The 24,221-nt window shown below is 32.7% G+C and overlaps 1 long non-coding RNA gene across 1 annotated transcript; it reads left to right on the top strand.

The window, feature by feature from the left end:
* The first annotated feature begins 3,539 nt into the window (after window positions 1-3,539).
* Window positions 3,540-5,063, top strand: LOC111394440. The gene is made up of 2 exons (XR_002702587.1): window positions 3,540-4,317; window positions 4,606-5,063. It is a non-coding gene; the product is annotated as an uncharacterized LOC111394440 (long non-coding RNA).
* Window positions 5,064-24,221: the final 19,158 nt, after the last annotated feature.

Genomic DNA, 24,221 nt, shown 5'->3' with positions numbered 1-24,221 from the left:
TCTTTTCTAGCAAATCTGGCTTGGCAGCTTCGATGTCGATCGTCCGTGTTAGTATGATGTGACTTTCTCAAGTGACCTTCATTGTCGTCTCGTTCCTTCCTCTGCTCCCTTGCCAATCTGGTCCTAGAATCACAGACTTTGCTGCGTTCGTTGGTTGGGAAAGCAGGAAAAGTTATAATAGATCTCCTATAAAATGTTTTCTTTATGGAGGGGAGTACTAAATTACACAAGATTTAACTCAGAAACATTGAATATTAGGAATGATTTTCTAAACATCAGTAGTTAGCTTATGTTAAATACCAATGATATGGTACATCATTTAATTGATAAATCATTAAAGTAGTGATTAACTTATGTTAAGCATAGGTTTAATGATTCACTAATTAAATGATATGTCATTTAATTGGTGAATCATTATACCGGTGTAAATCATTTTCACATTGAATATTTACCTATATAATTTATTAAATCTTCAAATAAATTACTATTAATGTTCTATTTATATGCACTCTCTCTCACACACATTAATTATATTATGATTTAAATATCTATGTGCACGATGAATGCTTGTATCTATTTTTCATGTTTTGGTATGAAGGAAGAATGAGAATGAGCACAAAACTAGTTACAAGGTCTTGCAAAAGCCACCTCGGCAATATCTGCAAGAAGTTATAATACTTTTTCAGTAATGAAAAATGTCTAACAATATTCTAATGTCTTTGAATTGGTGTAGAACTATATTTTGTAATGAGATTTATAGAAAAACTATGTCTGGTCGAGTGCAACTTACAAGATAAGTTAGTGCTGCAATTCCTACTAAGATATGATACTTTAAGACCAAGAACACTTCTCTATCTCAAGCGGATGGAATTGATTATTTTCATATCACGTGATCGAAAAACCATAAGTAATGCTAATAGATGTGCATTATCCATATAAAAACGTTTTAAAACTTTTTTTTGTATATGTAGATTGGTGAACAAATAATCCTTCTGAAAAATATTCAATCTGTAACCCGAGACAAAATTTGATTTTTTTCCAAATTTATTTTTTAAATAATATGCAATTTTGTTGAGCTCTTATGAAGTTTCAAATATATTTAAATCATCAACATAAATTACTACAATTACAAATCCAATATTTGTTTTCCTGATTTTTGTGAGAAACCTCGAGCTGGGAGTTGGGCTATGTATCTTATAATTTCATTATTTTCATTTATTTTTCATACAAAAACCCATTTGAATTCTACAAGGATTACATTTTTAGTAGTTTGAACTACAGGTCCAAAGACTTTTCCTTTCTCTAAGGAATTCAATTCCACATATATGGCTTCTTTTCAATAATTTATTCAGGAACCATATTTTTAGTATTTGATTGATCAATCTTTTTTAGAGTTACCTTTCCTGAAGTTCTTGATTGGTTTTTCTCCTGTACCTTTCTTCTTCTCAGTACAGAGCCTTTTGATCCAACTATCAACAACGCTTCTAACGTATTTGAGATTCATTTGCTACAGCAGATTGTCCTTCAAGGACATCAATTTTTGTCGGAATATTTTCTGCTAGAATATATGACTTTGTCATTCTTCTTTTGTCAACAAATATATTAGGTAATTGATTCGTAACTCTTTACAAATAAATAATTTTTTAATTTCTTGCCCACATTGATTGCTGTGGGGATCAAAGTGAGATAAAGTTATTTTATTTTAAGAAATTCTACCTTAATTTTTAGGATGTATTTTTTGTTCTCCCAAAGTTGGGAAAATCATTTCATCGAAATGATAATCAGCAAAACGTGTAGTAAATAAATCATTCGTGAAAAGGATCAAGACACCTTATAATAGACGGTGAATCAAAACCCACAAAAATCTCAAGTTTTTGTTAGGGACCCATTTTAGTACGTTATGGGAATGAAATAGGAATTTGGACATCACAACCAAAAATCCGTAGATGAAAAATATTAGACCCATGACCAAATGTAAGTTACAAAGAGGAATATTGATAAGAGGTAGTTGGTCTTATATGAACCAATGATGCGGATGTAATATGGCATGACCTCAAATGGAAATTGGAATTTTTTTTTTTTATAAGTAATGGTTTAGCAATAGTTCTAGACGTCTAATAAACAACTATGCTGGACTATTTGTTGTATGGACATGCATAACTGAATGTTCAATTACAATCTTAATTGACATACAATAATTATCGAATGCTTGAAATCTAAATTCACTAGCATTATCAAGATGAATACTCTTGATTGAGTAATTGGGGAATTGTGATCGTAATTTTATGATTTGAGCAAGTATTCTAGCAAATGCTACATTCCTACATGAAAGTAAGCAAACATGCAATCATCTAGTAGAAAAATCAATTAATACCATAAAATAACGAAATGATCCACATGGTGGGTGTATTGACCCACACATATCTCTATGAATTCTTTATAAAAAAGTTGGAGATTCAATATTGACATTTATAATCGGAGGTTTAATGGTTAACTTACATTGCGAACAAGCTACACACGGATAATCATTAGGTAAAAGAATCTTCTAGCTCTTTAAAAGATGTCCATATGAATTGTTTATTATTCGACGCATTATTATAGATCCTAGAGGTCGAAGTCGATTGTGCCAAAGTATAAAACATTTTGGGTCAAGGGACTTCTAGTTCGTAAAATTATTTGATTCAACCATTTTATAAATGTATAATGCATGCCAGGTGGGAGTTCATGAAGTTTTTCTTTTATCTGATTCTTGACAGATATAAAAGAAGTTATGCAAAGATATTTAACATTATTTTCTTGTATCGTCTCAATATAATATCCATTGCAGTGGATATCTTTAAAACTAAGCAAAATTTTTCTGAATTTGCTAGAATAAAGTGCGTCATCAATATCTAATTTTGTATTATTTGGTAAAATAATATAAGCTCTTCCGGGAGCCTTCAACAATATTTGATGCACCTGATATCGTATTAATATTATTTTTTGCTAATATTAAGTCAAATTTTTATTTTTATTTTTATTTTTGTCTTGAAGAATGGTTTATGTAGTTGCACTATCAATCAAGCAAGTATGTTGATAATCCATCATTAATTTATCAATATAATAAAATAAATATATTTTAAAAGATTGAATTTAAATTTAAAAGGTTAAACATATTTCAATACTGTGAAATTAATGAAGCATAATAAAGTTTCAATTTTTTTGTGAAAAGTAAAAATATATTTCGAATTAAAATTTTAAAATAAAAAGAAATACTTGAGATATAGAAAATAAGTTAATCCATGTCTTCCATCATACTACCCCAATCAAATGGTCAATATTTTCATTTGATAAATTGATAAATGCATTTTGACTTTTGATTGGTATTGTTTGTTCAAAAGTTTTAATAACATAATTTTGAGTGAAATCAAATTTTTCTATTTCATAGATAGAGTTTTTCTCGACCTTTGGTATAGTCAAGTTGTGTAATTTTTGTTCAATTCGAGCTATTTGAAGTTCATCACAATTGAAATCATTTGATGCTGATGTTGATCCTGATGCAAATGTTTGATCTAATTCTTCTTCACTTTGATTTTAGCACTACTAATTCAAATAAAATATAAATTCATGTTTGTCAACTAGATTAATTAGCTTATAATTTATTTTAAAACTTCAAAAACTAATCATTAATATGTCGAAAATAATTCACTTTGTTTAATTGAAATTGTTTGTACCCATTAGAATGAAGTAAACAATTAAAGGGAAAATTAGGCTCAATACAGCCCATAAGTTTTAAAATTGATTATTACAATGAAGACTAATTCATACGGCCCAAAAGTTCTTAACCTCGTAATTTATACAGTGAAAACCTCCAAAATTCACAAAACTCCATAATGCTCGAGCTTCATCACTGGCCACCCGCATTGCCATCTACAATCGCTCCACCACCTACGTCGCTGACCACCTCTAAAACAACTCATCATCGGATCAACGACTGCTCATCTTTTTGGATGTGGCTCTTTCTCAATTTCTAACTTTTTTTATGATTTATAAAATTATGTTAATTTTAGATTCCCATTTTTACTGCAAATCGTCTTTTCAATCTTGGATGTAGATTATCCAATTGAGAAACTGACTTGCTATATGGCAGATGATGGAGTCTCGATGCTTCCATTTGATGCATTAGCTAAAATAGCTGAGTTTGTAAGGAGGTGGGTGCATTTTTGTCCAAAATAGAGCATTGAACCTTGAGCTCCAGAGTTCTACTTTTCTAAGAAAATTTACTACTTAAAAGATAAAGTTCAGCCTACTTTCGTAAAGAAACGTAGGGATATGAAGGTAAAATAGATGAATTCTTTTCTTCTGTTATATTTGGTGAATTTAGTGGAATTAAATTCATTTTTAGACAATGTTTTTGCATTGTAGAGAAAATATTAAGAGTTCAAAGTAAGAACTGATGCTTTGGTGGCCAAAGCACAAAAGCGAACAGAAGAAGTTTCAATTCGAAGTTGTTTCATTTTGATTCAAATGTGTTGAAACTAATAGACTCTCAAATTGTTCGATACCACATGGTATTGGTAGAGTTCGCATTATTTGAAGCAATATTGGTGTTGTGTTGTTTTGTAGGTGAACATCGGAGAAGGTGTAGTGGTGGAATCGCCTAGACAGGAGCGTGATAAATAGGTAAATGAACTACGAGACCATAATGGTGGAGGCGATTACAACAATCGCTACACTTTGACGAAGAATTAGAAGATTTAGATGTGGTGATAATGATGATGATGCGTATCTATGATAGCTGTTGGGTACAGTTCTCTTATTGGTGGGAATGATGGAGCCGTTGTCAATATTAATGAGCAGTGATGGTTAAGGTTGTGGTGGTTGTGTATATAAAGTAGACATTTTGTAACGGCATTGAGGAGTGTGTGGATAGATATAGAAAAAGCGATACGAAGACGGTAGCTGTGCATTGACTTTAAAATACTAAACGTTTTGATTGGTATTTTGTTTGTGAAATGATTTTAAAATGTTTAGCAGTAAACGGAGAAAGAGGAAGGACGGTGGTTGTCACTTTTTTTTTTTTTCTAATTTTTTGTCACTTTGAACCGATTTTAACGTTTTATTTGATATTTTGCCTTTTTTTTTTAAAAAAAAATTTATCACTTTTTTGAGTGAAAAATATCACTTTTTAATAAAAGTGACATTTAATAAAAAAGTTACACTTAACTTTTCTTATAATTTTTTAAAAGATCCCTAATTTTGGGGATTCTTTTGTAAGTTGCCCATAATTAAACATTTAAGATTTCAATTGGCTATAGGCCCTATAGCTTCTGTCACACATGGAATGTTCAAGAGAAATTATGCTGGTACCTGTTTTAAATAAATATTTAGATTACACTTTTCAACCTTTTTTTTTTTTTTACTATAATTACTTTTTTTTTATAGTAAAATACAAATGTTAAAAGTTATCAAAATAAGTCTGCTACCAATTATGATGCTAATTTTAAACCAACAATCACGCCTTTAAAATATGATCCCAACAAACACGCCCTTAATTGATGATAGCAATTATCTTTAACAAAAAATATACTCCAAAACCCAAAAATGAGTCTATTCGTATTCCAAATCAAAACCTCCCCCAAAATAGTCTCTTTCTTCATCCATCCTCAAGAAAATCATAATCTATTAACACCATATTGATCTTCCACATATCCCTGCTCACCACAATCACCACAATTTGCACAAATCAACCGTTTGATTTTGTACTTTCTGTTGTTACATTCAAGCTATTATAAAACCCTAGAAATGCATTGTGAAAATATATGTCTAATTGTTGAGACGTAAATCATGGCTGCTGATACAAATACATCTCCATTGGGATTAGTATGGTTAGTGAGAAAATGTCCAAGAGACCCCGGTCGCGGCGGTCCAGAAACGATATTTCTCTATGGGTAACATCAAGACTCAGCAAGCAAGCAGTTCCTCCAAGTCATGTGAGATTATTGAACCCAAGAACAAAATGATTAACATCCCTACTTGTTGCATCACACATTCTATTTACATATCCTCACGGTCAAAAGTTTTCACCAGCCGTCCATCTGCTGCAAGTGTCGTAAACACGAACTCCTAAAGTTTGGGGATAATTAACCAAACGAAGGACAAGGGTAAGAGGCAATTTAAAGATGCCAATGCAGATCCCAGCAACTGAAAGAAAAAGTTTAAAGTCTTACAAAAACCACAGGTAATTTTTTCGATGTCTTGACAAATATGTGGACTCTTATATCGGTTTTGCTAGCATATATTTATGACTCCCAATTTATAAATTTTTAATTTAAGTCAATTTATAGAGGGGTGTATGAGTTGAAAGTTAAATTCTTGATTTCATGTGTAATTGAAAACCTGAATACGTTTATGATTGATGCATAGGATATGGTCATTTATTCCACATACAGTCGTGCTTATACAATTTTATTTATTTATTTATTTCAAGAATTTTTTTTTTTTTTTTTTTTTTTTTTTTTTTTTTTTTTTTTTTTTTTTTTTTTTTTTTTTTTTTTTTTAATTTTTTTTTTTTTTTTTTTTTTTTTTTTTTTTTTTTTTAAATTTCAAGTGAATAGGTAGAATGCTGTATGTGTTGAAATCTGATTTTTTTATTTCATGTTTATGATTGATGCATAGGATATGGTCACTTATTTGCACATACATTCTTGCTCATTCTGTTCATTAAATGATTGAAATTCATCAGATGTACATGAATATAGAACGTGTAATGCAAAATATCTTATATGAAACATGCAGTTCATAATGTTTTTAATTAAAAGGATGATAATAATAACATCACGTCGTCTGTAATATCCATTCTCTAACAGGAATTTTATTAATTTATGTCAAGCATGATTGCTAATTGTTTGTGATAAAGTTCGTTGAATACATAATAAACTGGGAGAATGATGGAATGGGCCAAAGCTTCAATTCAAAGAAATTCAAAGCTAACTTGGTAATCAACTTTTCAAACGTGGCTGCGAGAAGATTATTGAAGCATATGACAGAATTTCAATCTTAAACCGTGTACTGTTAGGCATGACAAGAAGATGAAGGGATTGATGATTTGATTATTTATGTAATTACTCTAGGTTTTTGAACTTCATCTACACTTTATATGAGCAACTGTAAGGTGGTTTCAAGCTGTTGCATCTCGCTCTAGATTGCAATGCCTTTTTGCTATGTTCAAATATTGTATTTTTAATTGTGTCTTTCTTGAAATGGTATTATCATGCTCTTATGTTGGTAATTTCATTTTGCGTTGTTGGCTTTTGTTTGTTGGAGTTTTTTTTTTTTTTACTGTTCTATTCTAGTAATTAGTCGACACCTATATTTTGTTGTCTTTTTTAATGTCCACTTTTAACATTTACATAGGCGATGTAAGTTTTTGTGCCAAATGTTCTTCAATTATTGTACATATTGTTACTTTTAGTTTGTTAATCAAGCATGGCCAAAGAATTACCAACGTTGTGAAGATTTTTAGGATTGTATTGTTGGTGGTGGGATATAAAGAAAGAAATAGGAAATTGATGTGTACATTATGAGAAGTTATAGGACACATCTATATCGCAGGACACAAAACACTAATATTGTCCACAAATTCAATCACAGTGATAATGGAAGCACCTGCCTCCATTTCACACATTATCCCACTAACAAACTTTCAAAAGTGATGTTAAGTATCTGTATCGATCTCACCTCTTTTTGTTCTCTTTTAACATGAAATTTCCATTTCTTTCTTTATTCTCTATCTTTGAGTGTTTGTCTCATGAGTATTATGCTACGAAGTTTAGCCTTTTTACAGAAAATCCAACTTGGTTATGCGACAAAGTAGTCAATTTTGTTTTTTCTGTCTCGAAATGTGTTTTATATGTTTTATGATAACTAAGAGCAACATAATTTTAGGGTGACCATTCCAACAACAGGAATACGAATTTCAAGCAAAATGTAAATAATGATAATTTATATAAAATAACACATATCCATAGACCAAAAATTAAAAAAAAAAAAAAGATAAAATATGAAAGCGTTACATATTTTGGCACCATCCCAATTACCAAGACAATCCGCTTCTTCATATTAACTATTCATATTGGATCCACACTTTCGTTTTCTTTCATGAAATAGTTGAAGAGCTACTTACACATTCTCTTATTATGGCCCTTCCCTCCACGACGTCCAAATAAAAATGTAGAGAGTTGTCATTTGTTATTCGAATAGGAGATATATCTACATCAGCAATGTGCTCAATCAACAAATTGAATTAAGTTATTTATTAGATTAAGGATTGCGATATAACCTTCACAAAAACAATGCTACTGTAGAAGACATCCCAAATCGACGAGTGCTCCGACTGAATAATTTCACAGATTATGTAATTTGAACCTTCATGAATGACTAGAAGAACACACTGAGTTTCTTTCATGAAGTGCTGATTGCCCAATAATTTAATTTCATACATATCAAAGAATATGTGGACATATATGAATAAATCAGTTAAGTTTCTAATATTGATATAAGTATGTATGAGTAATGTTATGATAACTCAAGAATCATGGACCAAATGTTTATCAACAAATGAAATTGTGAAAACATAAAAATGGATTTTACAAGTATTTTTACAAGGTGAGATTTCTAATTGAGGCATATTTTAACATTACAGAGATATAGGTATATAACAAATCATAAAACCTCTATGATTACCAGACAATAATCACAAAACAGTACAAATATTTTACAAAAAGGTGGAATTCACAGACGAAAATTCAACGTTCAGAATACACAACATAACATTTGTTCTTGTTTAAATTAGAGAGATGATGTAATCATTTTTACAAAGAAGATAACCAGTAAACAAAACGGATCTCGCATCTTGAAGAAATTTCTGAAGCAAATCTCACACGGTTGCTGATTATCTATTATCACAATTGAAATGATAACATTAACATAGCAAGAAAAATCATTTTGAATTCAAATTCCCGTATGTTCAACATATGGATTTAATGCCATCCCTTCTGCCGCATTTGATGGTTTCATTTACAATCACAAAATAAGAAGGTTTCATGTATAGTAATTTTGGTTTTATTATGAGATTAGGTAGTAATTGTGGTTTAAAAATCTATTTAGTAGTATAAAATGAATTACTTCATATTATCATGGCATATATGGATTTTTCCCAATGATCAAAGAAAATGTGTATAAGGAGTGTTTTTTAAAAGCTACAACACTTTGAAGGTAAATTTCAATTGGGCCTGCCATTGCAAGTGAGCCCAATCAACAAAGTTGAAATATTTTTTGGAAGAAAAAAAAAAACCTTATATATTCAGTGAAAAATCATGATCGATTTTTCAATTTGTGGTTAATCGACCGGTTCATTAGTTTATTCACTGGCTTTCCTTTTTGGGGTTAATATATAATGACCAAACCGGATTTAAGGCAAGATCTCGATTTCTCCGATTAAACCGGCAGGATCAGTCCGATTTTCATACCATTGATATAACCTAGTAAAAAAATAAAATATCTGCAAATACTATAATTTAATATATGAACCTAATAAACTATATAATATATAAGTATCTCAGTAAATACTATTTGCTAAATTTACTTCCAAGACCTTTTTGTAATTGAAAAAGTAAATTCATAGCAAAGATTACACTTGCATTGAATATCCCTCGATATTGTTCGTTAAAATTACATGCTGCAAGTGCATGGATCGCATTTAAGTAATAAAGTGGATATTTTGAGTTTAAATTGTTGATCCCTCAAGGAATGTTAACTTTCGATTATACAACTTTAATTAATTTAATTCTAACAATAAAAAGAAACACATAATAAAGATTTAATTTTGAAAAATAACTAAAAACGTACAAAATATAAAAAGTATAAAAATCTTGAAAATTTCGGAGGAAAAAGTGGTTGGAATTCATGGTTCGCTTAACCGTTGTCTAATTAATTTCTCCACAAATCAATTAACAAATTACTCATTTACGATGTTAGAACCGATTTTTCAATTTTAGTTAATTACATCTCTCGAGCAATATTAACCCTAATTGATTGATTTAACATACTATATCTCTATGCTAATTAAAAGAGTTAATTACTCAAACAGTCCATAACTGATCAAATAGTCCCTAATTGATTCGATGAGCTCCCTGAAGGTCACTGAACTTCAAAATTTCTCTAAATAATCACTGAACTTTGCCAAAAGTTCTCAGGAGGTCATCGAATCTAGGAACATTTTGCAAAGTTCAGTGACTATTTAGGAATTTTGGAAGTTCAGTGACCTCCTAGGAACTTTTGGCAAAGTTCAGTAACTATTTGGAAAATTAACTCCAATTAAAACCAAATAATTGCATTAAATATTTATGAAAATAATTCAATGGGCACCTAGGGTTAGAGAAATATCTCCATCCTCTACACAAACCTTAAGGTTTCTACTATTTGGTCTAAAATGCACGATCTTTTCTCGAACGATGTTCAAATCACTAAACGTAATAATTTGTTAGCCACATAAATGAAAATGCAATAAATAACAATAGGAAAAACACGTGAAAATAATTAACTTAACATTAAAGAGCGAATATAAAAATTAAAAAGGAGAATATTTCATACAATATATTTTGAATATAAGATAATAATAACGAAAATGCAAGAGTGAAGATAAAATCTTCTTTTGGATTTGGATTCTTGATGGCTGAATCTTGATTTTCCCCAACTATTTCTCCAAATGTTTTCTCCTTATGCTCTTAGACTTTGCCCCAAAAATTAACAAGAAAAATGGAAAGAGAAAGAAGGCAAAAAGAAAAGAAAAAAAAAAGAAAAGGAAAATTAAAAGAAGAAGTAGGAAGCAAAATTGGCAGAATCTCCCCAGCAAGAAACCCAGATTTGGTTTTTATATTAAAACCTAGAAAAAATGCAGCTAAGTCTCAAGGCTTTCAAAAGTTCGCAAAAGGGTCCCCAAACTCGGAAAGGGGTGTTGCGACACCCAAAATTTGCAACCAAATAACAGCTACGCACCCAGGCACTACTATAGTGGCACTTAGGTGCCTTCAATGTTTTGTAACTCAGGTCCTCCAATATTTTGTAAAATAGGTCTGTCAACTTCAATCTTATACAATTTGGTCCTCAAAACTTTGACTTTTCTTTAAATTATACCTACAAAATTGCATTTCCAAGTCTTGAACTTCCGGTACTTATGCATTTTGGCCCCAAGTACATAATTTTGTATGCTCTTAGTCCTTTTTCACTTCCTTTTGCCTTGTTCTCTTTCCTTGGATGATTTTTGGCCTGCGAAAGCAAATGTTACCTAATTGTGAGTAAAATTACATTCATTTAATCAATTATAAAGATATTTAGGTATTAAGAGGTTTTTTAGCTCCATTTTTATGAAAAAAAGTATTTTAGAATATCAGATTAATGAAAATGTGTGGTTAAAAAAAAGTTTTGAAATATGTGTAATATTATTTGAATTAATAATGTGTGGTTGAAAAGAAGAGAGAGAGAGAAATGTATTTTAAAAAAAAATGGGAAGCAAACAAAGCCAAAATAAGTGTGGCTAAACACACTCATCAAATATTCCAAAAAATGAACTCTTGCTCGTTCGAGAAAGATTATATACAACAAAAATAAGCATACATGATAATGATCAACACATTATATAGCTTGCTAAAAATATCAAAAAGTGTAAAATTGCATAATCAGTTCACAAATATGTTACAAATAATACTAGCAAAAATAATTTAAACTTATCTAATGTTCAATTTGTTTGTGTGTGTATAGTCACTTTCAATTATCATCTAAATTAGGAAAAAAATTGTCAAGACGGAGAAAAATTTCAAATTGACTCCAACCTGACCTTTTGTGGTTAAATATTTCCTTTCCCGCTCGTGAGATTCACACTCCTCAAATATATGCTTCTTTTCTTTTTCAATGTGTAAATCTAAATGTTGCTCTCCAATCACTCATTATTTTCACGTTCTAGTTTGGTTGTATCTAACTGGCAATCTCAACATCTAGTCATGTGATTATTCTTCACTAATGAGTGCTTCCACATTCAAACTTACACCAAGTAATTCAAATCCAGTAGCTATCTAAGCCAAAATATCAAACCAATTGCACAACAATCTCTCTCTCTCTCTCTCTCTCTCTCTCTCTCTCTGTGTGTGTGTGTGTCCAGTCAAATCTCATATTTTACCTCATTCTCTTAAACTTTCTTCTTTAGGTCTATAACTCCCCTATTATTTAGGCCAAAGGGTAGCGGGTTTCAAAATATACCTACGGACTTAATAACTCAAGTAAAAAGTGCTATGAAGTGAGGCCTAAGATTAAGCAAGTGCAATATCATTCTTTTAAACACAACATAACATATGGGGCTTAAATCCCTAACATATGGTTATTACCTAGCTTATACTTGGCGAAAGACACTCCACATAAATATTCAACATGCATGAATTCAACACACTTTTAGATAATATCCTTCATCGGATCAACCACCTCCAAATTTATCTCACAATATCATTAAGTGAAAGAAAAATAGATATAGTTTGATATAAATGTTCAAGCAACTCACAACCTAGTTCTACCAATTTAAAAATCTCTCCATCAATAAAAAAAATTTCACATCTAAATAACAATTAATCATGACTATTGTGCTCAAAGTAACTTGGGATCTCACGTGGATAAGCAATTTCTAAAAAAATTAGGCACAAATAGCATATTTGGTCATGCATAGCTCATAAATCAATAACAATTTTAAACATCAGGCATACTAAGTCAGCAGGGCTATCTAACACATCAATACAAAATCACAACAATTTAAATGCAATCTCCCCTAAACTTAAATCACATACAGTCGTCAATGTGTAAAGAACGAGATAAAAGAGAAGAAGGATAACGAAACTTCCTTGGTTGTGTATTTGTGAAGAGGCACCAGTAGTTGAATTGGATTTGTGATGCTCTTGATGAACTTGGGTAAGTGACCTTCATGTACACCAATTTACCCCCAAACTTGTGAGAAATCATAGATATGTGGGACTTCAAAAATTACCTACAAAAAATAATAGCTAATTAAATAAAAATAAGAAAATGTATAAAATTAAATAAAAACATTAAAAGTTAAAAAGTTGTATTGCCTCCCAACAAGCACTTTTTTACAGTCTTTAGCTCGACTATGGTAATTGGATTATGGACACTTAAAGAAGACTTTAGATGCCTTGTCCATTTTTCTTCTTTTGGCTTTGTTTCACTCTTCGTTTGATCTCAAAACCTCGACATTTTCCTTTTCAAGGTAGTAGGACTTTTTCGTTCCATCCGATTCAATCTCAACAGTGTAGATTTCCATCTCCTCATCAGATTTAATCACAAAATAAACTTCTATGAAATCAATGAAGTAGGACGAATGTAAGTTGATTTCATCTCCATTGATTCCTATATCCTCGATTGGTTCCATTGTGATTACATTATCATTCACTTTAAGCCTTTCTACAACCGTTGATATTTCTTCGGATTGAATGATCGATCCAACATTTAAATCCATGGGTAATGAGAAGTCGGTCTCATTAACTACTTCAAGTGGATTGTACCCCAATTATTGAAATCCTTCCCAATACATGTAATCACCCATAAGAATATCACTTTTCATCCAACAAGGTAAGTTTTTTGAAATATTTTGCAAATACCATCTCGTTTAATAGGGAAGGACCATTTCCCACAAGCTTGATGTCCTTATCCCAATTGTAAGGTACCAAATCTCCCATGAACATATACCCTTCATCATTTTTATCAATGGCTTGTTTTTGACGCCTCAAATATTTTTCTAAACCTCAAAAGTTTTGGCGTGTGTAAACTAGTGTATGAGAACAAGCAATTCCCATTAAAATGCACCACATAACAATTTTCACAACTTGGATATCCTCGAAGCATATTTTAACTGTCCATATAGAGATTTGTCATTGCAACGATTTTGTTATTTTACCGAAATCAAAATCTTGTAAATATCTAAAAAGTAAAGGAAGAGAATACAAACACAAATTAGATTAACAACACAGGGTTAGCCAAAATATACAAAAATAAAAGCACCAAAAAAAATAAAAAGAAATTGTTAAAACTAAAATTAACTAAAGTGGTAATCAAACTAAAAATATTCTCCGACAACAAAGTCAAAAAATTGTTCGTTAAAATTGCATGCTGCAAGTGTATGAGTCGCGTTCAAATAATAAAATAGACCTTTTGAGTCTGGGTTTTAGATCCCTCGAGAAATATTTACTTCCGATTACACAACTTCAATTAATTTAATTCTCACAATAAAAAGGAACACACAATAAAGATTTAATTTTGGAAAATAACTAAAAACGTATAAAATAAGAAAATATAAAAATCATGGAAATTTCGAAGGAAAACATGGTTGGATTCATGGTTTCGCTTAACCGTCGTCTAACTAATTTCTCCACAAACTAATTAACAAATTACTCATTTATGATGTTAGACCCGATTTTTCAATTTTAGTTAATTACCTCTCTCAAGCAAAATTAACCATAATTAATTGGTTTAACCTACAATATCTTTATGTCGATTAAAATCAAACAATTGTATTAAATATTTGTGAATTAACTCGATAGGTCACTTAGGATTTGGTCTAAAATGCACATCTTCTCTCGAACGATATACAAATCGTTAAACATAATTATTCATTGGCCACATAAAAAAAAAAAATAACATTAGTAAAAATATAAGAAAATAAGTAATTTAACATTGAAAGGCTAAGTTAAACTAACACCATAAATTCCAACATAAATAACTAGCCTATTTCATATAAATGATAAAAATTAAAATATTTCATACAGTACATTACAAATATGAGATATTAATGAAGAAAATGCAAAGAACGAAGATAAAACCCCTTTTTTGGATTTGGATTCTTAATGGCTTAATCTTGATTTTTCCTAACTATTTCTTCAAATGTTTTCTCCTAGTGCTCCTAGACTTTGCTTCAAATATTAACATGAAAAATGGAAAGAAAAAGAAGGAAGAAAGAAATGGAAAAGGAAAGGAAAGAAAAGGAAAATTAAAAGAAGTAGGAAGCAAAATCGGCAAAATTCTCCTAGCAAGAAACCCAGATTTGGTTTTTATGTTAAAACCTACAAAATTTGCAGCTAAGTCCTTAGGCTTTCAACAGTTTGCAAAAGGTTCCCAAACTTGGAAGAGGGAGCCAAGGTGCTGAAAAGGGGCATTGTGATGCCCAAAATTTGCAACTAGACAGCAGCTGGGCACCTAGGCACTGCTAAAGTGGTGCTAGGTGCCAGCCCCATTTTCAGTATTTTGCAGTTCAGGGCTCTCCAATATTTGCATAGTAGGTCCCTTAACTTTAATCTCATACAATTTGGTCCTCAAATTTTGACTTTTTTTTTGTAATTATGCCTTCCAAAATTGCATCTCCAGGTCCTTGAACTTATGACACTTATGCATTTTGGTCCCCACCTCCATAATTTTATATGCTTTTTGGTCCTTTTCACTTCCTTTTGCCTTGTTCTCTTTCTTTGGGTGATTTTTGGCCTACAAAAAGCAAATGTTATCTAATTGTAAGTAGAATTACATTCATTTAATCAATTATAAACATATTTATGTATTAAATAAATTTGGCAAAACACACTTATCAAATATCCCAAATTTAAACTCTTACTCATCTCGAGCAAAATTATCTACAACACAATCAAGTATAAGTAATAAGAGCAAAATTATCTACAACACAATCAAGTATAAGTAATAAAGATCCACACATTAGTTAGCTTGTCAAAAATATCAAAAAGTGTAAAACTATATGATCAATTCACAAATATGTTCCAAATAATGCTAGCTAAAATAATTTAAAGTTATCTAATGTTCGATCGGTGTGTGTGCATAATCACTTTCAATTATCATCTAAATTCGAAAAAATGTTGTCAAGACGGAAAAATTTTCAAATTGGCTCCAATTCGACCATTTGTGGTCAAATATTTCCTTTCCCTCTCGTGAGATTTACACTCCTCAAATATATGTTTCTTTTCTTCCGTGAGGTGTAAATCTATATGTTGCCCTCCAATCACTCATTTCTTTTCCCGCTCTAGTTTCGTTGGATCTAATCGGCAATCTCAATATCTAGTCATGTGATGATTCTCCACTAATGAGTGTTTCTATATTCAAGCTTATACTAAGTAATTCAAACGACTAGTTATCTAAGACCAAATATTAAATACAATTGCACAATAGTTCTCTCTCTCTCTCTCATCAAATATAATGTTTTACCTCACTTCTTTAAGCTATCTTCTTGAATCTTGTAGAGAGGTTTAGGTCCATAACTCTCTAGTTGTTTATGCTGAAGGGTAACATGTTTCAAGATACCCCTGCGGGCTTAATAACTCGAGTCAAAAGGCTATGAAGTGAGGCCTAAGATTCAACAAGTTTAGTATCATTATTTTTAAACACAACATAATATATGAGGCTTAAATCCCAAAAATATGATCATTACCTAGCTTATACTTGGCAAAAGACACTCCACAAAAATATTTTCAACATGCATAGAATCAACACACTTCTAGATAATATCATTCACCGACTCGATCACCCCCAAACTTATGGTTAAGTGAAAGAGAAATAGATATAGCTTCATATAAATTTTCAAGTAACTCACAACTTAATTCTACCAATTAAAAAAATCTCTCCATCAATAAAAAATTTTCACACCTAGATAATAATTAATCATGACTATTGTGGTCAAAGTAACTTAGGATCTCACATAGATAAGCAATTTTTCAAAAAAAATTAAACACAAATAGCATATTTGGTTAAGCATAACTCATGAATCAATAACAATTTAAACATCAAGCATGCTAGGCCAGTAGGGCTATCTAATATGTCAATACAAAATCACAACAATTTAAACGCTATCACCCAAACTTATGAAGATTTGATGCTCTCAACCAAATTTAATGTTTTCTAACTATATGAAGAGGCAACAAATCGTGGAGTATTTATATTATCCTAATTGTTGTGTTTTAGATGGGATGGACTATATAAAATTCAGCATATTTACGAACAGATCTAGGCCTAATAATACCTTCGCTCGAGCTGCGCCCTCGTGCCAAGCGAGCGACATGTCTCTGGGGCTCGAGTGGGCATCTTGCCGACAATGTTGAAGCACTGTAGGTATAGCATTCAGGTGCCTTGTCCTTATTCCAAATCTTTTTTTACTCCGAATAACGCTTAGGCGTCCAAATGGTGGCCCCTAGGTAACCAATCTCCGTCCAAAACATCCCAAATCTATATTTTTACTTTTTCAAAGCCATTTTCAACTAATCTCTAATGCCTAATGGAATTTGGGTCATACTTCAACAAATTTTTATATTGACTCACATTTCACTGTAATGAATTATTCTTCACTCTTAAACAAGCGATTCCCCACCTTTCACACAAGCCCCTAAGGGCTAATTTAGTTACAAATACCAATTTAGTCCAAAAAATGCTCAAACTTGACCACGACGAGTGTCTTTGTCAACATATCAACATGATTCTTCTTGATATCAACCTTGCTCATTACAATATCACTATGAGTTATCACTTCACCACAAAATGATACCTCAAATCAATATGCTTTGTCCTCTCATGAAACATCTAATCTTTTGTTAGACAAATATGACTCTAAATGTGACAAAGGACTTAGCTATCTACAAGTCTTCAATGATTTCACCAGACAATCCCCTCAACCACATTGCTTCTTTACAAGCATCTGTAATAGCATTCCAACTAATAGTATAACCTCTGAAGGTAAACACATACCCTGTAAGTGATCTCATTTTATCAAGATCTTCTACAAAATCTGAATCAACATACTAATAACTCCATCTATATTTCTCCAAAAACGTAAACAAACATTAGTAGAGCCATGCAGTATCTAAATATCCACTAAACTGCTTTCCAATATTCCTTGTCAGGATTTGACATGTATCTGCTAACTGCATATGCCAAATCTGGATGTGCACACAATATGGCATACAAGATTGTAGACACAAAGCAGATGATAATTTGAAGTGGACAGCCAAAGTAGCACTGGCAGCCTTTTTACATTTAGCATATTTAACCTGAAGGGTACTTTCTTAATGTACCCTTTCTGACTCAAATATAATCCTTCAGCCTTCCTATCTCTCAAAATCTCCATTCCAAGAATATTCCTTCCTGCTCACAAATCTTTCATATCAAACTCTCCATTGAGCTGAACTTTCACCTTTATTACCTCTATTTTATCCCTGATAGCTATCAACATATCATCAGCATAAAGTATTAGATATATAGATGACCCATCATCACATTTCCTAAAATACATACAACTCTCATAACTGCTTCATTTAAAATCGTGAATTGTATGAATAAGTCAAATATTTTATACCACTATCTTGGTAACTACTTCAAGGCATAAACGGATTTCTTCAAAGAGCACTTGTAATCCTCATTTTGAATGACTATGAAACCTTCAAATTGTTACATATATATGTATTCTTAAAGTTCTCCATGCAAAAATACTGTCTTTATATCCAATTGCTCAAGCTCCAAATCATGCTTAGCCACAATACTAAACAAAGCTCTAATTGGACCATGCTTTACAATTGGAGAAAACACATATGTAAAGTCTACACTTGAAATCTAACTATAACCTTAAGTCACTAATCTTGCCTTGTACTTGGCATCTTCAACTTCTGATGTACTTCCTTCCTTTTGAACACCTATTTACAGCTATTAGTGCTTTTCTCCTTACCTAATTTTACTAAATCCTATGTTCAATTCTTATGAAGTAATTATTTCTCCTCTTGCATAGTAGTCATCCATCTACTAAAATCATTGCAACTTACTGCATCTGCATATGTAGTCGGCTCTTTACTAGAATTAATATTTTTTGCCACATTCAATATATATGCTACCAAGTTAGCTTTTTCATATTTTTGTGGAGCTCTAATCACACTTCTAGTTCTATCGCAAGCAATAGTATACTGCGGTAAAACTAGCGACGGTAGCAAAGTAGTAGTCTCATTTACTTTTGAATTAGACTGAGGTGAAGACTCTACTTTAGATTCTGAACTAATCTCCAATTCTACATGAGTAAAAAATTTTCAACTGATTTGTATTAAAGAATCTCTAAGAGCTAAATTATGAACCATTGTATGTTCGTCAAATATAACATCTCTACTAATCACCACTTACTTAATTTTGGACACCAAAGTTTATATCCCTTAACACTGAATTTATAACCAAGAAAGACACTTTCTAGACGAGAAAATACTGGCTGTTGTAAATATTCAAACTGTGTTTGGGCAGATGCTTTGAGTAGTAGTCGATTGTTGTGCGCGACGCTGCGAGCAGCACTTGCGACGCCATTATAGTATCGCTCATGATATATTTTGACTGTCTTCTTATATGTGGCAGTAATTTTCGTATGTGAGGAAGAAAATTGAGGAAAAAAAAGAAATGGACGACAAGACTCGTGGTGTGTGGTGCGCAAACGAGCACTGTAGTAGACAGAGATGCCAGTGTTTGAAGAGATTATTGGTGGCTGGACTTGTGATGTGTGTGAGAGAGATATAAGTATGGTGGATTTGGAGGAATCTATTAGGGTTTGGGATCAAAGTAGCAATGAGCGCTGTGGCCATTCCTTGCGGCTTGCGAGGGTTGTGATATTGGTTGGAAGGCGAGGTGGTGATGATGTTGGCGATCTAGTGAGTTGGTTGTGATGTTGATGGTGGTGGCGACCTAGTTGTGTAATAACATTATTCTGGATTTGATTTTTTGGTGGTCTTAGGGTGGTGGTGGTTGTGATGTTCATTGCGGTTGTAAGGTAGTAGTGATGTTGGCGGTCTAGTGAGTTGGTGGTGGTGACTACCTGATTGTGCAATAACATTATTTTGGATGATTTTTTGGTGGTCTTTAGGTGTGGTTGTAGTTGTGATGTTGGCTATGATGGTAAGGGTGGTAGTGATGTTGGCCATCTGGTGAAGTGGTGGTCGTGGCGATGATGGTAGTGGCAACAGTCTTGAGTAAGATGCGATGCATTGGGGGTATGGTGAGTGCTTTTGTCCACTAAATAATATGTGGCCTAAAAGTGTTATTGTAACTCACAATTTATTAAGTTGTGATAAGAATAAAATAAAATTTAACTTATTACCAATTAATTTGATAATTTGTGAGCGTTAAATAAGTTGTGATTTATAAAATTTGTAATTTGTGGTAAATAAATTGTGAGCTAAATTTTTTTTGATTTGTCACATATAAATAACTTGTGACTTATAAAATTTTTGATTTATGACCTTAAAATAATTTGTGATCTATGAAATTTTTAATTTGTGATTAAGAAATAATTAAGGACCAATTAATTCAATAATAGTGACCCAATTGTATAGAATTGTTACCTTGATATATTTAATTAATAAAATATATTTTAATTAATTATTTCATAAATAAAATTTAATTAATATCTAGTTTTGAAGTTTTAATCCTTATTCTCATTTCTAAAATGGGTCATACTTAATTTTGAGGAAATTACAAAATTCCAGGTGTCTAAAGATTAGAATTTAAAAATCAAGGGTTAAGTTTTATTATTCATAAATCAAGTATTAATAAATAAATATGATATGATCCAGGAGTCGAGCCTGATGAAGGCAAGTGCGAGACAAGACCCATTGATAGTCGATGGCAGACCAATGACGCGATCAAGGGCAAAGCAAGTAAAACAAGCGATGGGATTGCTCGTTCAAGAAATCATTGATGGAACCATGTTCGGGACTCAAAATGGAGCAACTTTCATGTTCGTGTCGAAGGCCGAATCAACTTGGATCAATTTGTTATCAAGCAACGAAACTGGAGGCTAAAAATAAGCCTGTGCGACCGCACAGCAAAAACACCATGCGGCCGCACTATAGCATACCGAAACTTTAATTGGAATTTTTGTTGAACCATGCGACCGCATGGAAATACACCATGTGGCAGCACAAGCCAAGAATTTGGCGAATTTTCCAATTTAGGCAATTTTCGATATTTTGTTAGATTTTGATTTTTTTCCATATTTTGGAGATTATGCTCGACTTTTGCACGATTTTTACCTAGTTTTTAGGCTTAGTATAAATAGGAGTTTCCATTCAATTGTTAAAAACCTTTTGACATTATTGATATTGAATTAAAAGTGAGACATATTGTCTTCTCTTCATCGTTCTTCATTGAACAATTTCGAACTTATCAAGTGTTAACTTGTGGCGTTCAAACAACCGGATTAATTCTTGGATTGTGTGATCAAGGGGTCTTTCAAGCGTCGTTCTTGTTGGGTTTTTTGGTTCGACTTTCTTTTGGGTTAATCCTAAACTCTTGGATTAATTTGGCTTTCTTGGGTTCGTCAATCTCATTGCGGGTTTCATAGTCAACGTTGCTACGGGGTTCGCATCAGTTGGTATCAGAGCTTTGGCTTATATCTTTTCTTTATTTTGTTAAGTCGTTAATTTTGTTTTCTTAGTTTCGTCTTCTATTTTATTTGTTCTTTCTTAGTTCTTCTTCGTCCTTGTTTTTCTTTTCGTCGTTTCGTTTAGTTGTTGGTAGTTTAATCATCTTCTTTCATCAAGGAATTAAAAAAAAGTACAAAAATGAAAAAAAAGGGTTACTGTACATTCGAGGTATATATATATATATATAATTTGATATCATTGTTTGATTTTGTGTTTTTTTTCTACCAACAACAATTCGTACATTGTGTTTGATTTTTGGGATATTCAATTGGGTTTGAGTCTTTCATTCTTCTTTTGAGTCTATTTACATATTCGTGTCAAAACATTCATCTGTTCCACTTATTCAAATCCTTTGAGTCTCGTGGTCTTTGATTAATATTTGGTTTGTTTGAATTGTCGGTAAAACAAATGATTTAGTTCACTTGGTTCTTTGAAGTGCTTGGAGGGAGACTTTGAGTGGTAAAAGGCTAAGTGGTGAGTTTAATAGAGGGAAAAAGCCATAGTGAGTGTTTTCTGAGTGAAATCTTTGTGAGGCATAAAAAAAAATTGTGTGATATGATGTCGGAAAGAGAAGGTTCAAATTCAAGCCGAAACGGTAATGACAATAATGCATCGGAGAACATGATAAGGAGGTTTGAAAGGGTACTTGGTGATGTTAGGGAGAAGGCGGATAGGCAAGGGGAATGGATGGCACAAATGGGTACTACAATTGCTAATCTTAGTCGGGGACAAATGGAGATGTCTAATGCTAGGGGGCCGGGTAGGTGTGAATCTAGGAGAGGAATGCGAGATGAGTATCGTAGTGATGAGGATGATTTTGATGAAAATGACATTGATATGGGTCGAGCGAGGGATAGGGCCGATAGGATGGAAAGACGGGGTAGAAATAACTTGGGAGATGAAGTATATGGAAATTTGGGAAGTATTAAAATGACGATTCCGCAATTTAAGGGGAGAAGCGACCCGGAAGCATATTTAGATTGGGAAAGAAAGGTTGAGATGATTTTCGAGTGCTATAATTATTCGAAGGAGAAAAAGGTAAAATTGGCGGTGCTTGAATTTGTGGATTACGCGATATCTTGATGGGATCAAGTACTGACATCACGACGTAGGGTTCAGGAAAGGCCAATTAGCACTTGGGATGAGTTGAAGATGATGATGAGGAGGAGGTTTGTTCCGAGTCACTATTATAGGGAAATCCATCAAAAACTGCAAGGTTTGTACCAAGGATCGAAAAGTCTGGAGGATTATCACAAGGAGATGGAAATTCTTATGATTCGGGCTAATGTGGAAGAAGATCGGGAAGCTACCATGACACGGTTCTTGAATGGGTTAAATCGAGATATTGCAAATGTTGTAGAGTTGCAACACTATGTGGAAATCGAGGACATGTTACATGTGGCAATGAAGGTCGAGAGGCAATTGAAGAGGAAGGGGACATCTAGGCAACCGTTAGGTACTTCGGCTCCTAATCCAACATGGAAATCGAAGTGAGATGACAACAACAAAAATGGGGTTGCACCTAGAGGTAAAAATGATTGGCAAAAGGGCAAGGATAAAAATGCTAGCAGACCAATATCAAAATCGGAGGCACAACCGTCGCGCAATCGGGACATCCAATGTTTTAGGTGTTTGGGAACGGGGCATATTGCTTCTCAATGCCCAAACAAACGGGTGATGGTGTTGCGGGATAATGGAGAGATTGTGAGTGATAGTGATGGCGAATTTGATGACATGCCAGCGTTGGAGGGTGATAGTGAAGAAGAAAAAGTTGAAGGGCCGGTTGGGGATCTATTAGTCACAAGGCGAGCTCTCACTACTCAAGTCAAAGCGGATGACTTGGAGTTGCAACGGGAGAACATTTTCCACACTCGATGCCACGTCAACAATACTGTATGTAGTATTATAATTGATGGTGGTAGTTGCACTAATGTAGCTAGCGTATCTTTTGTAGAAAAGTTGGGTTTAACATTGTTGAAACACTCGAGACATTATAAATTGCAATGGTTGAATGAGAGAGGCGAGGTGAGGGCGAACCGAAGAGTGTTAATTAATTTGTCAATTGGGAGTTATAAGGATGAGTTAGTGTGTGATCTGGTGCCAATGCAAGCGGGACATATTTTATTAGGGCGACCATGGCAATACGATAGGAAAGCTATGCATGATGGGTACAAAAATCGATATAGTTTCATTAAGGATGGAAGGACCATTACTCTTGTGCCATTAACACCGGTGCAAGCCTATGAGGACCAATTAAAATTGAGAAGTGAGGAAGAGAGGAGAGCAAAAGAGTTAGAAAAAATGAGAGCAAATAGTGAGTTGGAGAAAAAGAGAGAAAATGTTGAGATAGCCATTAGAGAGGAAAAGAGAGAGCATTCACAAGAGAGAAAAGAAAGAGAGTGCCTCGAGAGAAGAGAGAAAACATGAGCGAATTTCTTTGCAAAAGATAGTGATTTGAGGAGGGCGGTAGTTGAGAGAAAAGAGATGATCTTGTTCGTTTATAAGGAATCACTCCTCAATTTTGAGGAAACTAACCCACCCCTCCCTAGTTTGGCTAAGTCTTTGTTGCAGGAATTTGACGATGTATTTCCGGAGGATGCACCAAGTGGATTGCTGCCTATTCGAGGCATTGAACATCAAATTGACATCCTACCCGGAGCTGTCATTCCAAATCGATCGACTTATCGAAGT

Source organism: Olea europaea, chromosome 5, assembly GCF_002742605.1.
Source record: "Olea europaea var. sylvestris chromosome 5, O_europaea_v1, whole genome shotgun sequence".
NCBI classification, from domain to species: domain Eukaryota; kingdom Viridiplantae; phylum Streptophyta; class Magnoliopsida; order Lamiales; family Oleaceae; genus Olea; species Olea europaea.
The sequence above is the reverse complement of the archived record's forward strand: the minus strand, read 5'-3'. Positions and strand labels throughout refer to the sequence as shown.